At 46.1% G+C, this 7,333-nt stretch overlaps 1 pseudogene; it reads right to left on the reverse strand.

The window, feature by feature from the left end:
- Positions 1-2,818: 2,818 nt before the first annotated feature.
- Positions 2,819-7,333, reverse strand: part of LOC107147610 — an 11,001-nt pseudogene continuing 6,486 nt past the window's right edge.

Here is a 7,333-nt window from a genome sequence, read left to right on the forward strand (position 1 = left end):
TCAAACTTGGCCTTCTAGGTCATTATGAAGATACTTGTTAAGTTTGGAGACTAGCACATAATTTATTTAACAGCTTGTTAGCTTGCTTTTTATCTTTAAAAAATTGGGGTGTATGTATGTGAACCTCACATTGACCCTGCAGATGTAACAGGCAGGCCTGGAGGAAAGCGTAAGATCATTTAAGTTGCACAAAAAAAATCACAGATGCCTATGGTGTAGGTTCTCAGTAAGGATTCTTCTCTCCTTCAGGCTAATCAATGTCTCTCCTTAAAAATGCAGCTACAGAGGGCTGGGGATATAGCTCAGTTGGTAGAGTGCTTGCCTCGCATGCACAAGGCCCTGGATTCAGCTTCAATGCTGTACAGATTCACTGGGCTGAGCCAACATGGCCACAGGCCTTCACACAGTTAACTGCAGCTAAAGAAATGGCTCTTATGCCAACCAGGAAGGCCAACACCCCTTCTGAAGTGCCTCTCCCAGCAAGAGGCAGCCTTAGGGTGAGCAGGAACCCAGGCCTTCTCTGAAGGCCTAGGGAAAGAGAATTCTAGATAGGACCACAGGGTAGGCACAGCAGCCACTCTGGGGACCCTGAGAGTTGTCTGCAGAGGTCCATGGTCTGAGTTCAGGAATCCTACCTGGAAAGCTGACTATGCTCTTTTAAGAATCAGGGAAGGGGAAGGGGGAGCTCATGGATCCCAGCTCAGCACTCTGGTGCTCAGAGAAGCCAGACTTTTCTGATAAGTTGGAACCAGCAGAACTGGTTCACTCTGCTAAGCAATATCTCAAATTTGCTGCCACGTATCAACTCTGTGCTTTTAATTTACTTTCTGCATTTTTAAACAGTCAGTAGGAGTATGTGTACATTAGAAAATGGAGCTGGGTAAAGCACAAGCAGAGCAGGTAGAGGGAATAGAATCCACAAAGAGTCACAGGCATGGAAGAAGTAACAGAGTAAAGGACAGTGGTGAGCAGGAACCCAGGACTTCTCTCAAGGTCTAGGGAAAGAGAATTCTAGATAGGACCACAGTGTAGGCACAGCAGCCATTCCGGGGACCCTGAGAGGACAGTGAAGAATGAACCCCAAGGTCTGTGGAGGGCCGAATGGAAGTGGGCTTCAGGCAGTCTCACGTTGCTTCAGGATCAGAGAGAAAAATGCTCTTTGGGCGCTATGACTTCCTCCTCTTTAGAAAAGCCTTTTAAATCTCTGGGAAATTTTAAAATTGGTAATCACTTAGTAACCACTCAGAGTCAAGGAATATTTAACTCATATGTATGCTGGAACTGTTTAAGCTGCTGGTAATTTTTTAAAATCTATCTTATCCATCCTTTTTAAACCACCAGAAAAATAAATTTATTTCAAAACCAAGAAAATATATTTTCAAATCACAGAGAAGGGGCTAGGGCTGTGGCTCAGTGGTAGAGTGCTTGCCTTACATGCATGAGTCACTGGGTTTGATCCTCAGCATCACATAAATAAATAAAATAAAGGTATTGTGTTTAAACAATTTTTAAAAACCACAGAGAAGTTCTTGTGATAGTTTGATATCCTACTTTGTCCTAAGACACAGATCCTTGAGAAAATTACTATTAAATAAAATATTCTAGAAACGTCAAGATCTCAAAAACAAATATTACAAAACTTTCAACTTATTCAAATTCTAATGAGGTCCATAAACTCTCAGAAACAAGATCCACTGGGTTCTGAATCTCATCCTGGAGGGTAGCATTATCCCTAAACATCAGGAGCTGATCCCATTGAGAAAAGCATAAACATAAACAATTTGTTCTCTGCCAAATTTTATCCAAAGGGCCTGGGGATTAGTGATGCCCTAAATTCACCTCCACACCCATCCTCACCCCCCCCCACACACACACACACAACACACGACTTTATTTTACCTCCACCATGTCCCTTATGTTAAACCCAGGGTGGCTCATTTTGATGGTGAAACACTGGTCCTTTATATAGAAGGTGACTATAAATGCAACATTGTTTATTTGCCAAATCCCCAAGAGGCAAAGATCTAATTAATCTATTAAGGCTTCTCTTGGAAAAAAATCAAACCTTTCAAAAGATGGGGAACCTGGGTGGATATCATCAGGGTGTCTTGCAATGGGACTGGCCAGATTGCTCCAGACGATTCCTAGGGCACTGCTTAGCACATGCGGAGGTTCACGCAAGCTGGGGAAGCAGGCTGGGAATGCAGAAGGTGGGGGGGGGGGCAGCTCTGTTTGGAGATGTTGTGCTGGGGGGCAGGGGGCTTCCAGCATCCACCAGGCCAGTGCCCACTGTCCTCTGCAGATGAACAGCTGTGCCTGCAGAACTGAGGCGAGAATAAAGGGAGTACAGCTGAAAGTGGGACCTCAGGACCCCATGGCATGTCCCTGTCATCTTCTGCACAACAGAATCGAGGCTGAGGGCTCAGCTCTGCTGGGTGAAGCCCTACTCCTGAAGCTTTTGCTGATGGCCGTGTTTATTATGATCCTTCCCGAAAGTCTCCCAGGAAGTGACCCCTCTCCTGGTACTGCCAGTTGGCCTGGTGGAGGGGGCAGGGGCAGGGTTGGTTTGGCTTATTTTTAAGCTGCAGCCTTTGATGTTTTCCCCAAACCTGAAGGGCATATGAATCCTGAAATTATTTCCCCTTCCAAAGCTTCTCTCCCTCACGGGGGGCACAGACACAGCCACCTCATGCAAATGAACACGATCTGCTACACTGCTAGAAAAGGGGGGACCGACGAAGCCCCTCTCTGCAGAGTGAGAGTTCTCTCTCTAAGAAACCTCCGAGTGGGGGTTTTAGAGGTCCTCAGAGGACCTTCATTACACAGTTTGGGTATCTTTAGATCTCCAAGCACAGATGCTAAACCATCCAGAGACGTGCAAATCGGCTTTATGACATCTGTGCCTACAGGGCGCACAGTGTGTAAGATCGGGGGTGGGTGGGCAGGAAGAGAATATGGCTGACTGCAGAGCTCTGGCCAGTGAAACTGTCTGCAGTGCTGGAACTGGTCTCCACCGTAGCACCTTGTCTCATGCCATAGCACCAGACAGACACGGGTGACTTCTTTTTTTTTTTTTTTTAAGTATCGGGGATTGAACCCAGCCTTGAATGAGCTACATTTCAGTCTTATTTTATTTTAATTTTGAGACAGGGTCTCACTAAATTGCCCAAGCTGGCCTTGAACTTTCAACCCTCCCACCTCCAAGTCACTGGGATGATAAGCGTGTGCCACCATACTCACCACCTATGGCGACCGGCCATTTGCATGCTGCTAGTGGAACCCAGGAACTGAATTTTAAAATTTTGTTTCATTTAAATTAAACAATAGGGGGCTGGGGTTGTGGCTCAGTGGTAGAGTGCTCACCTTGCATGTGAGAGACCTGGGTTCTATCCTCAGCACCACATAAAAATAAATAAACAAAATAAAGATATTGTGTCCATGTATAACTAAAAAAAATATTTAAAAATAATTAAACAATAGCTGCAGGTGGCTAGTGGCTGTTGCACTAGCACAGGGAGAAGTCTGCTGGGTTTGGGATGCTGAGGAAGGGGAGACACCTTCACCTGTTGCTGGTTGCACCTTTTTCTCGAGTCCCTGGTCATTCGGGCTTCTCCTCCTGTCTGGCAGGTCCACAGCCAGGGCCTCTCCCCGATTAAACCCTACGGCACTGGCCAACCTCAGCGAGGAGAAACTTCACACTCTGCTTTGGAAAGACTATATATGACTTTCTCTGAGCAGGATGAGGTTGGCAAGGATCACCAAAAGCTGAGTGTGATATCCCAAACTGCTAATTTGCTGAAATAATTTGGGAAAGTGCTACTTAAATTCCTGACAGGGGTGAAGGCAACGTTCTGATGATTGTGGAGGCCAAAGTCCAGGCCACTGGAGGTTTTGTTTGCTGATTGTCTCAGTGGTTGTTTATTAAGTGGCCAGGGGATATTTATTTCGGTCAGAATACTTGGCGCAGTAAAGGCAACTGTGTTCACTGAGTTTGCTATTATAAACGAGCGAAAGATCCAGCCTGGTTTCCTATCAATTGGAAATTTGGAATCACGTCATCTGCTTTTCCCCAAAGAGATCTACAGGATGTTTTCGTAGTTGCCTTTGCAATGGGCAACCTGTCCTGTGCATAGGACCCTCTGAGTTTGAGAGTCGAGAAGACATAGGGGACTGCTTCTGTACTGCTTTGCTCAGCCACCTGGAGTTGGTTGGACCAGAGTGGCCAATTTCATGGGGTGGACAGTGACCTATGACCTGGCACAAAAGAACCTTCTTCCCCAGCTGTATTCCTCTCCTCTGGATTCTAAATTAGAAGCAGAGAGAATCTGACATTGGAAATAGTAGTTGAGCGATAAAGAGGGAAAAATCAAGGATAACAATTTAGAGCCAAGTGCAGTGGCACACATCCGTAATTCCAGCAACTTGGGATGCTGAGGCAGGAGGATTCCAATTCAAGGCAAGCCTCAGCAACTTAGTGAGACCTGTCTCAAAAAAATAAAAAGGCCTGGGGATGTAGCTCGGTGGTAGAGCATTCCTGGGTTCGATTTCCAGTACAGAAAAAAAGAAAACGCTTAGATGGGAGCTGTGAGCAAGATAGTGGTTTTGCACAAATGTGATAAAGCCAAACACCTGATACTTACCTTGTTTTAACTCCACATGCACTTTGTCACCTCCAACAGGACAGGACATTCTCCTTCACTTTGTGTGCTGCTTTAACACAGGATACAGCCAGCATTTTTCTATTTGGGGTGGTACTTTACTGTTAGCTTTCTACATAATATTTCTTTAGGATAGATTGCTAGTAGTGGGGTTCCTAGGTCAAGGAGATAATAATCTTTGTGCTTCTTGCTATATATTACTTTCCAATCGGTTTTATAAACTTAGTGTAATTGACAAATTGAAAATGTCAGCTTCCCCACAATGGTATTGCCAGCCTTGGGAATACCATTTGGGAAAGGGATATGACTCAGTGGTAGAGCACTTGTCTAGCATGCATGAGGCCCTGGGTGACTTTTTTTTTTTTTTTTTTTAGGGAGTACCATCCCATCTCTATGTATATTTTTCTTTTTCCTTTTTTCCTTTTAAGTACATGTCAGCACCTCAAGTCTGCTTTAATTTGCATTCACTTTGATTGTTAGTTAAGATTACTAGTGAACTATTTCCCATTGATGTGTTTACTCTGCATGTCTTCTTCATGAATTTCCCAAAAGTAATATCTTCCAGACACCCCTTTCTGCTACTGTTAAATCTATTATCCCCCTTATTTTCAAAACCACAGCAGAGCTCTCAACACCTCTAGGGGCAACATCCTAAAACCCCACCAGTCAGAAAAGCAACCCTTTTCCATTTAGTTGAACCTCTGGTGTACTGCTTGCTGGGGTGTTTTGCTCACAGTGATTACTGGCACAGGTGCTCCTCAGTTAACCTCAGTTAACACTTTGGTTACATGGCCAAAGTGTTCCGTGGTCACATAAAGATGAAGCAAGAGGATTAAACAAAGTTAGACTTCTTTTTTTTCCTTTCTGTTTTTGCACAAGGAATTGAACCCACTGTGGCACTGAACTAAATCTCCAGCCCTTTTTATTTCTTATTTTGAGACAGGATCTCACTCAGTTGTGTTGCCCAGTCTGACCTCCAACTCACTATCCTGCCTCAGCCTCCTGAGTTGCTGGGATTATAGGTATGCCCCACCTTGCCCAGTTCATATTGAATTTAATTTTTGGATATGGTTTGAGGTAAGGGTTCAGCTTCATTCTTTTGTATGTGGATATTCAGTTTTCCCTGTACCACTTATTGCAAAGACTGTCTTGAGTGAAATTGACCAAATTATGTCATGTGCACGTACCAATGTCACAATGAATCTATCTCACTAGTATATATTAATTATAATGCACCAATAAAAAATTAAAAATAGCAGTATAGTATTTTTTTAAAAGGTGAGAGGAAATAACGGGGGGGGGGGGACGGGCAGAAGGGAGAGACAAGACNGTCACACAGCCAGTGAGTGGCACTGTCAGGATTCAAACACCATCTCCTAATGATGCTACTGGATCAGACTGTCTGATACCCTCACTAAGTGACCGTGGCCACTGAATGGACGGATCCGTGGGCCAGCCCCCCTGCATGTGTGTGTGTGAGTGTGTACATGTGCATGCCTGTGTGTGTAAGGAGGTGGGGGGAAGGGAGCTCTACCAGGACATGAGGGCCCAAGGAGAAGTCATTTAATTAAGGTCAGGGGATGGTGGTCATGGCAGAATTAAGTCCCCAAAGCAGTTCCAGCCCCAGCCTTTCTAGTACCCCCTGGGCATTGACCACCTCTAGAGGAGGGTGGTGGGAGGTAGGGAGCAGGCTAGGGACAGGTGCCCAACAACTGAGGCTACTTGCAGTGAAAGTTCTTGAACACAACACCCTCCTCACCAGGACCAGCCTGATTCTGCCTTTGCCCTCCCAGTCCCTCCTGGCTGGACTCACTGATACTGCTCTCCTAGCAGGTTCAGGCCTGCCCAGTTCTGAAGGAATTCCCTGCACCAGGCCTGCATGAGGCAGAAGATAAAGAGGTAAATACCATGTGCTTCCTTCCACCTTCAAGGAGGTGGTGATCTGGGAGGGAGGGGGACGGGCATCACCTGACACCTGCCCCCTTGCTCCCCATAACCTATGCATCCCACACCACATGGGATGCAGTTCCTCATCCCCCCGCAATTCTGCTCCATTTCTTCTCCATTACAAGCCGTGGTGCCATCCTCCACGTTGGCTAAGCTCTGATACCTCTTAGCACGGAGGGACTGGCCTGTCTACATGGCGGAGGACATGCAGGTGCATAAGATGCTATAAGGGCACAGAAGCCCAGAAGGCGCTTCCCAGAGGAGGCCCGTCAGAGGGTCCCAAAGGTTGAATAAGAGTTCGCAGGTGGGAAGATGGGAAAATGTGTTTGAGGGGAGACAGACTCACATGTAAAGAAGACATCTTAGGGTGACTGAAGAAGCACAGTATTTTGAATTGAGGATGGAGGTGAAGGGACAGAGCCCGTCTACAGCAGCAAGGCCAGGCTGAGAAGGCCTCTGAGAGACAGGTCCTCCTGCAAGAGTGAGTGTGAGCTCTGGTTTAAAATAGGTTCACTCTCCAGCAAACAGAGGCTGGCCAAATATCTTTATGTGGCATTTGTCCAGACAGGCAACAGAAGCAGCCCAGGGTCCCCTTCCAGGTGCCTACAACTCTGTCACCAGCCCTGCTGCACAACTGTAAACAGAATGACTTGACCATTTTCCTTCAGAAGGGTTGCTCTGGGTGCTGGGTAAGGGATGGATTAGAGGGGAGAGGCTGCCCTGGGCGG

The sequence above is a fragment of the Marmota marmota genome, unplaced genomic scaffold (genome assembly GCF_001458135.2).
Source record: "Marmota marmota marmota unplaced genomic scaffold, marMar, whole genome shotgun sequence".
Classification (NCBI taxonomy): Eukaryota; Metazoa; Chordata; class Mammalia; order Rodentia; family Sciuridae; genus Marmota; species Marmota marmota.